This window comes from Neovison vison, chromosome 2, assembly GCF_020171115.1.
Source record: "Neovison vison isolate M4711 chromosome 2, ASM_NN_V1, whole genome shotgun sequence".
In the NCBI taxonomy this organism is placed as follows: domain Eukaryota; kingdom Metazoa; phylum Chordata; class Mammalia; order Carnivora; family Mustelidae; genus Neogale; species Neogale vison.
In genome coordinates this window covers 152,259,989-152,267,524 of record NC_058092.1, presented here as the reverse complement: position 1 = coordinate 152,267,524, position 7,536 = coordinate 152,259,989, and the positions used below count along the sequence as shown (strand labels likewise).

Sequence of the window (7,536 nt, the reverse complement as noted above, 5' to 3'; positions counted from 1 at the left end):
GGTGTCTCTGATGAATGAAATCCCAGGGAGTGCATCTCCTTCCTGGTGTGGTTCTGCCCTTCTCAGTTTCAGTGATGAATAACTAACCATGTGCTTTCCGTTGGTATACACACGCAGAGACCCTGTCTCCGGGCAGGGAGGTGAGATTAGTCAAAGTTTGTGGCTGGGGAGGAGGGAGACTGGGGGTCTCAGTCAGCTGAGCGTCCAACTCTTGATTTTTGGCAGGTCATGATCTCGGGGTCCTGAGGTCAGTCTTCCCACTCAGTGGGGAATCTGCTTAAGATTCTCTCTCCCTCTGCCCCTCTCCCCCCGCATTTTCTCTCTCTCCCTCTCTCTCTCTCTCTTAAATTAATAAATCTTTGGGGGGAAAAAAGTTGGTGGTTAGGGAGGACAGAAGCCAGTGAGGAAGACCCCGTCCCGAGGAGTATCGTCCCCACCACTGTCTGGTTTTTAGAACTCGAGTGTGTCCTCTCAGGTCCCTTGGCTGGGAGGCTGTCCTGACAGACACAGGGAAGGCTCTGTACATGGGAGACAGGCCATCTGGGCCAGAGCTGAAGGTCTGCAGATTCTCAGGTGACTTAGAGTGAGTCACCAGCCCAGGCCTCTTTCTAGTTAAGCAGAGGCCATGCCCCAGTTTGGAACACCTGAAGGGCACGCTGACAGTGGGTGAGGAGCCCGCCCTGATCTGCATACAATGGCGACAATTGCAGGCCCAGGTTGGAGAACCAGAACTGAGGACCCACTGCCCTCCACACGGCCCAGACTTGCCAGTGGTCGTAGCCCCATATTCACACCAGTGCTTTCTGGTCTCCGGAGCCAGGCAAGCCTCACTCCCCTCAATTCACACAAAAAACAGGAAAAAAAAAACAAAAAACAAAAACAAAAAACCTTCCTGAGTAGCCTCAGCCAACCCCCTCTCCGCTGGGCAAGTCCTTTCTTCAAGGCCAGAAGTGCCACAGTTGACGTCACATCCAGGGCAGGAGGAGAGATAAGCAAGCAGGGCTGAGTGGGTGACATCACCCTGCGTTTTTGCAGGCTGAGCAGATGCTCTAAGTTCTCTGGTACTGGCTCCAGCCTGAGCCTCTGGGGTGCAAAGCAGGACAGGGTGAAGCCTCTCCTAGATGCCGACATTTTTTCTTGGGAGCCAGAGAACACGGAAGATAAAAGCACAACGATCTCAATTGGATTAATTAATTCGTTTATGTATTTAGTGGGTGAACTTTCTTCCAGTTCTTTCTGAATGAGGGCAAGGTGCAGGCTGGGTGGCGTTAGATGGGATCTGATGAACGGAAGACTGATACGGATCCCAAATCTGGAAGTTCTCCAATGCCAGCAGAGTCTTCAGAGGGAGCCACGGGAAATCGACAAGTACAAGAAAACAAACATGGTTTTCTCTTTCCTAATGTTTTCCTCTGCACTGGTAGGAATTTGCCTACAGATCCAGCAAAGCCTGCAGGGCTGGGGGGCTCTGAGGACTGACTGGGGTGCTAACTGCGAGATGTGGAGTCCTTCGTCTGCTGGGGCCTGGCCTGGGGGCTCGGCTAGCTGTCAGCCCGGCCTCGGCCTCTCCGTTGTTCTCCCCTTGTCCTTTGGCAAGAAACAAGGAAGGAGAGACAGAGCAGCCCAGGGGAAGGGCTGGGGTGTCTTAACCTCTCCTTTTAGGCTCCAGGGCCCTCCCTCAAGGTGCAGACTGCATGAGAAAGAGATCCCCAGCTCAGGAACCAAAAGAGACACACCTAGCCTGGTGACGTCCCCACCAGCCGGTGACCCGTGGCCCCCAGCTCTTACTGGGAGGTTCCCATGTACACGGCCCTGAGGAGGATCCGAGTGCCTGCCGACCATGGCCCAGGGCTTACGTAAGTGGAACTAGGGAAGTGAGGGGTGCACAGGAGATGTTCTGGAAGCAAGGAAGGATGGCTGCACACGTTGGGTGAGCGTCCTGGGGGGCAGGAGGTAAGAGGAGCTGGAACTGGAAAGGGAAGCAGAATTCAATGAGCCAACCAGAGACGGGAGGGAGCTCCGGGCTTAGAAAGAGAGGGGCTGGACTAACGACAAGGTGTGCTTGGGAGAAAGTGAATATTCAGCATGGCCGTGGTGGGGGGCCTGGGGTAGGGGGCCGTGGGAAATAGAGCAACTGAAAGGGGTTCCACATCTACCTTTGCATGTTCCTTAAGGCAGGCGAAGGGTTTGGGCTGCATTCAGGGGGAAGCGTGGAAAAGTTTTGTTAAGGGGAGTCACTATTTACTGAGATCTTATCATGTGCAAGGGACTGTGGTCAGAACTGGGGGGTTCAACCGTGGTTAAGACCTGGTCTTTTCCCCTAGAGACTTTCTAGTTTGGGGGCATGAGGGCTAAGAAACAGATACTTTCAGTCACATGTGCTAAGTGCAGTGGTAGAAATGTTCCCTGGGCTGTGGCAGCGCTCAAGGTTGAGGCCCAAAGCCAGTCGGACAGAGAGTGGGGTATGCCGTGGGGAAGGGCGAGCGAGGAAGCCCTTGGCACCAGAAGGACCTGAGGGCAGGGGGAGGCCACAGACTAGAGGAAGGACCCAGAAGCCAGGGAGTGACAGGGAGGACATGCCTGGACATAGGAGGGAGCTGAGCAAGGGGCAGGAGGGAGGGAGGGAGGGTGGCAAGAGCTCCCTCATGTAGGTCACTGAGTCTGGTAGCAGCTGAAGGGGGGTCAGGGCAGGAAGATCCTAGGAGGTAAAAACATCTGTCAAAACTCAGCTGTGCTGGACATGGAGAGGACAGAGACGCTGGAACCGAGAAGGGGCCAGCGGGAGGAGCAGAAAGGGCCAGGCCCCTCCACGACTGTCACTGTGGTGGGCCGCACGCCCGCCCAGCTGAGACTCCACGGGGCCTCATCTGAAAGGGGCAATCTCGCTGCCGCTAGTTATCTCTTTGAAATAAATCTATTAATTCTTTTTGTTCTAGAAGAAGAAGAAACTTCCTCCGAGCTTCCCAAAGACCACCACCGCTGCTCACACTTTGGAAATCCTTCTGTCCATTCATTTTCGGTTTTTATTTGGTTTTCACATTGTTGTAATCATCCCGTGTTTACAATTTTGTATCCCACCGCATTTATCATCCTAGCGTGTATATGTTTCTGCATGTTAAATTTATCCTTGTTATTGCAAAGGTTCATATTTTTATATATATTTACACACAAAGGCTCACTTCATGGGTTTTCCCTTTCTTAGCAGCAAACTTTGAAAATGTCCCTTTTCTCTTCTATCTCTCACTCCCCCTCTTTGGCCTCCCTCCTATCCTTTCTTTTCTTCCTTTCTTTCTCTCGAAATTTCTAGTTCCAACTCACTGCTTCCCTTCATTTCACATCTTCTCCAGACTTATGACTGGACATCTCTAAGACATACACCAGAGGATTCCTCTAAGGTCTAAACTCCCTGAAGTTTTGCGGTACCTGATTGGCAGAGAGGAAATTTCTGGTGAAGGCAGTTCTCACCCAGAGGGGCTGCGGCTGGGAGGCTCATTACTCCAGGCCAGGGACAGTTGTCAAGATGAAAAGGACAGGAAGACGAGTCTGGGCCAAGGCATGTAAAGGTGTTTCCTGGACTTTGCAAGACCCCAGAGTGTCAGAGAAAGGGAAATGTAACATATTCTACTTGGAGAGGAAATAAATATGTGGTCTGTCAACTAATCCTTGGTCTACACTCGGAAAGAGTTTTAATAGTGTTTACAGGGATGTTTCCCAAGGGCTGGTTTGCCCTTTCCCTGCTGGGTACCTCGAGTCGGTAAGTACAAGCAGCCCCTCTCTCTCTTCTCCTCTCTCTTCCCTTCTCTCTCCCCTAGCCCCATGGAAAGTCCATAGGAGCCTTTGTCCAATAACCATGACACCAGCCCACTTTGTGCCCCGTGCGTGTCGCTCTCCCCAGCTCTTGCGTCCGTGTCTCAGGACACTTCCAGGAGACAGGTTGCCATCACCATGCTCAAAGAGCACTGCCCAAGATCACACGACTAGAACGTGTCAGAGCCCGGATGGAAACTCAGGGTGCCCAGCCCTAAAGCCCATTCTCCTAACCGCTACCCCAGTATTCCCACTCGTCTCTTAAGCACTCTTAACATCAGCCCTTTCAAATGCACAACAGAATGCCGGTGGGATTCTACTGCAGAGACACGCACGAAGTTCAAAGCTCTTTTTCAGATGATGTGCCAAGAATTCTACATTGTTTGCAGTTCGGCGTTGGGTGACTGCTTTTCTGCACCAGGTGTGGAACAACTCGGAGAGAGTCTGCCTTTTCCTGAACCTCGCAGAGAAGCGCCTAGAGCTGTGCCTGAGCAGGGCGGCCCGGCTGGACACACGTCAAGGCTTTGTGTCCCTTTGGCAGCCAGGGCCTAGGGCTGCAGAGCGAGGACAGCGTACTCCACCAGCCTGATCTAATCAGAACTCTGCCGCCGCCGCATGTCTCTCTGTCCCCCACGTGTCCTAGAGCCCATGTCCCATCCCCCAGCACCTCTGTTCCTGTCTGCATCGACTCGCAGGACAGAGTTTCTGGAGTAGAGAACTTTGCCAGGAAGAGGAAGTCACCGGCGTGGTTTTGAAAAGCTCCCCTTCTGTGCGCCTCTCTTCCCTGAGACCCTTGAGTGACTTTCACTGGGGGCAGCCGCCAGGCCTATTGTCCACCCACCCCTACTTGCCACACACTTCCTGCCCCGAATGTCAAGGTTTTCATTTGACCATGATATAATGAGCTGTATAAAATTAAAAACAGCTAAATACCATCTTAGTTACAGTAATTTTCTGAAGTCATCACAAAAACCTCTCCTTAACGACGCCAACCTCCAGATCATACCAATCACCAAGGGGAAGCCCAATCACTACAGGCACCGACCACAACATAAATCAACTCGGAGCCCCGAGAGCCCGCTCGCCCTCGCTCTGTCCTCAGCCTAGGCGGGTTTTTCCATCACGTGCTTTTCCGACAACAGGGAGCTGGGGAGCAGGGAACGCTCCGTTCCCTTTCCAAAAACTGGGGACACTTAAAAATATCTCCAAGCAAGCAACCAGGACTCAGAGGAATGATGTTCACACCTGCAGGAGCTCAGTGCCGGGTTTCAGGCTCCTGAGTGTCCTCCAACCTGGGCTGTGGCCGAGGCCCCCTGTGAGCCGGCTCTGTGGCTCTCTCTTCATTTGGGTGGGGAACCTAGCCACAGCGCTAACTCCTTCCAAGGCTTGTTATGGGCTGAATGGTGTCTCCTCCCTGCCCACACCATTCCTATGCTGCTGTCCTGACCCCTGGGAACTAGGAATGTGACAGTTTGGAGATGGGGTCTCTAAGGAGGTAATTTAGGTTCAATGAGGTCATAAAGATGGGTCCTAATCCTATAGGGCAGGTGTTCTTAGAGAAGGAAGGAGAGACACCAATGAAGAAAGCCCACGTGAGCGCAAGGGGCGAAGGGCAGCCACCTACAAGATAAGGGATGAGGTGCTGGGAGAAATCAACTTCCTGACACCTTGATCTTGGCCTTCTAGACTACATTCTGAAAATATAATTCATTCCTTAATTTGGGTATTCACTGGACTTGGGGTTTTCTCAAATACATGTCATGATCCCACTTTTCAAAACAGATCCTGGGGATCGAACTTGAGTATGATTTGCTGACGTATTTAGGTCTGTTCTTCTTTCTCCTGCATTACCTGTCCCTGCAGTCATGCTCTTTTATTTGTTGACTATAGATTTAATTATTGTCGTATGTAGTGTGTCCCTGCTTTTTATCAAGTTTCATTCCTGGAGAGTTTACGGCAAAGTGAATGGCCAGAAAGTAGATTATATTTTACCATAGGAACAACAATGTAATTGAGAGTTTTATTCTTGATTTAACATTAAATGAATTCTAGATATGACCATAATATGTCACAAAAGCCAAAACACAGCAGTTTTAAACCGCTAGAATCGATCGCAAGAGTAAAATTAATGTTCTAGCTCTTTAAAATGGGATTAAATGGATTATATGTATTTTGTAATGAAAAAGACTTGTGTGTGTGTGTGTGTGTGTGTGCATAAAATACAAAATTTCCCTGTTTCTCCACCTCTTCCCTGACAGTCCCTTCTATACACTGGCACCAGATTTATCTTAACAGATGAGCCCCCAAACTGACAAAACTTCTCGCTCCCCTTCACTTGTAAGATCAAGTTGAAACCCTTGAGCATGGAGGACCCCCACAGCAGAAAGCCTCAGCTACCTCCCGGCCCCTCCTCCAGTCCTCAGCACGAGCTCACTGCTTAGCAAACTGACCAACAGCTGTCTCCCAGACCTTGCACAGCATCCCTCCAGCCCAAGAAGACTCGCATGCCCAACCCCAGAGCACTGGTTGGCCCGTCACCTCCTTCCACATTGAGGCATCGCTCTGTGCTCTTCCTACTGGGTGGTGCTCTCCATGGCGGACAGCTGGGACTCAGCAAAGGAAAGGGAGAGAACCCCACATTTGCTGAGGTCCTACTATGTGCCAGGTGCCATATCTAGCATTTTTACACATTGAATCCTTATGACAACTTTACATTGTAGGTATTTGCCTCTTAACAACTGCAAGGGTTCTTTGACTAACTCAGCTAAGAAGTGATAGAGGCAGAATTTAAACCTAGAAAGTATAAGGGAAGCATAGAAATCTAGGTATCAGGAGATCCCCAATTCAATGAATCTCTTTGGCTCTCATTTTTTCTCATTAACGAAGAGGGCTAACCACACCACCTCACAAAAATGGGCAAATTAACTGAAGACGTGTTTTGAAAGGCTTTATCAACCATTGGAGGGATTATTTCTCATGGTACCTGGCACAGCATCGTGCTCACCAAATATTTCTCGTTATTTGTTGTTACATTGATTTCTATCTATTCTCCTAAGAGTTGCACTGTCTGCGGGTCCCCCCTGCTGTGTCCCGCCCACCATGTTCATTTTTTTATGCTATGACATCTTTCTATAATATTGTGAATATTAAATAATATCTCTTTGAAAAAGAGATCATACCATTGCTGAGAACCGTTTCCCGGCCCGGAGTGATCAGATAGCCAACACTTACCTGCACACATTCGCAAATATTGCTTAAAGTCCTTAGGAGAATTCCTCCCTATATTTTGTAATCCGTGTTGGCGAGTGCCAGCGAACTCCAATGTGTAAGGTCAGTTTGCTTCTACTCCTTGAAAGATAACAATGGTCAATAATCCTTTCTATGTCTTTTGCTTGTAGGGCTCACTTCAATGGGCTGAAAACCTCTGATGGGGGTGATTATCAGCCTTTTCCCGACAGTACTTACAAAAAGCAGTATGAGTCACATGCTAAGACATTTATTTTTACCAAGAGTTCTGGTGTTCTGTTGCATGAAATGGTAACTGAGTTTTGGCTTCTGACTTATCTTGCCACACCTTCTGAGTGTTTGTGCCCTAGTCTCAGCATCTTTTATGGTCTGGGTTCTGTTATTTATTTGGGGCTTCAGTTTTCCTTCTCTGTCCTTGTCCTTCCTTGGATAATGACGCAAGTTAGCTCCTTGCAAACACGTTTTCTGCATACTCATCACAGT

At 49.7% G+C, this 7,536-nt stretch overlaps 1 long non-coding RNA gene across 1 annotated transcript; it reads left to right on the top strand.

The window, feature by feature from the left end:
• The first annotated feature begins 1,006 nt into the window (after positions 1-1,006).
• Positions 1,007-4,742, top strand: LOC122900581. The gene is made up of 2 exons (XR_006383270.1): positions 1,007-1,856; positions 2,937-4,742. It is a non-coding gene; the product is annotated as an uncharacterized LOC122900581 (long non-coding RNA).
• The last annotated feature ends 2,794 nt before the right edge of the window (positions 4,743-7,536 follow it).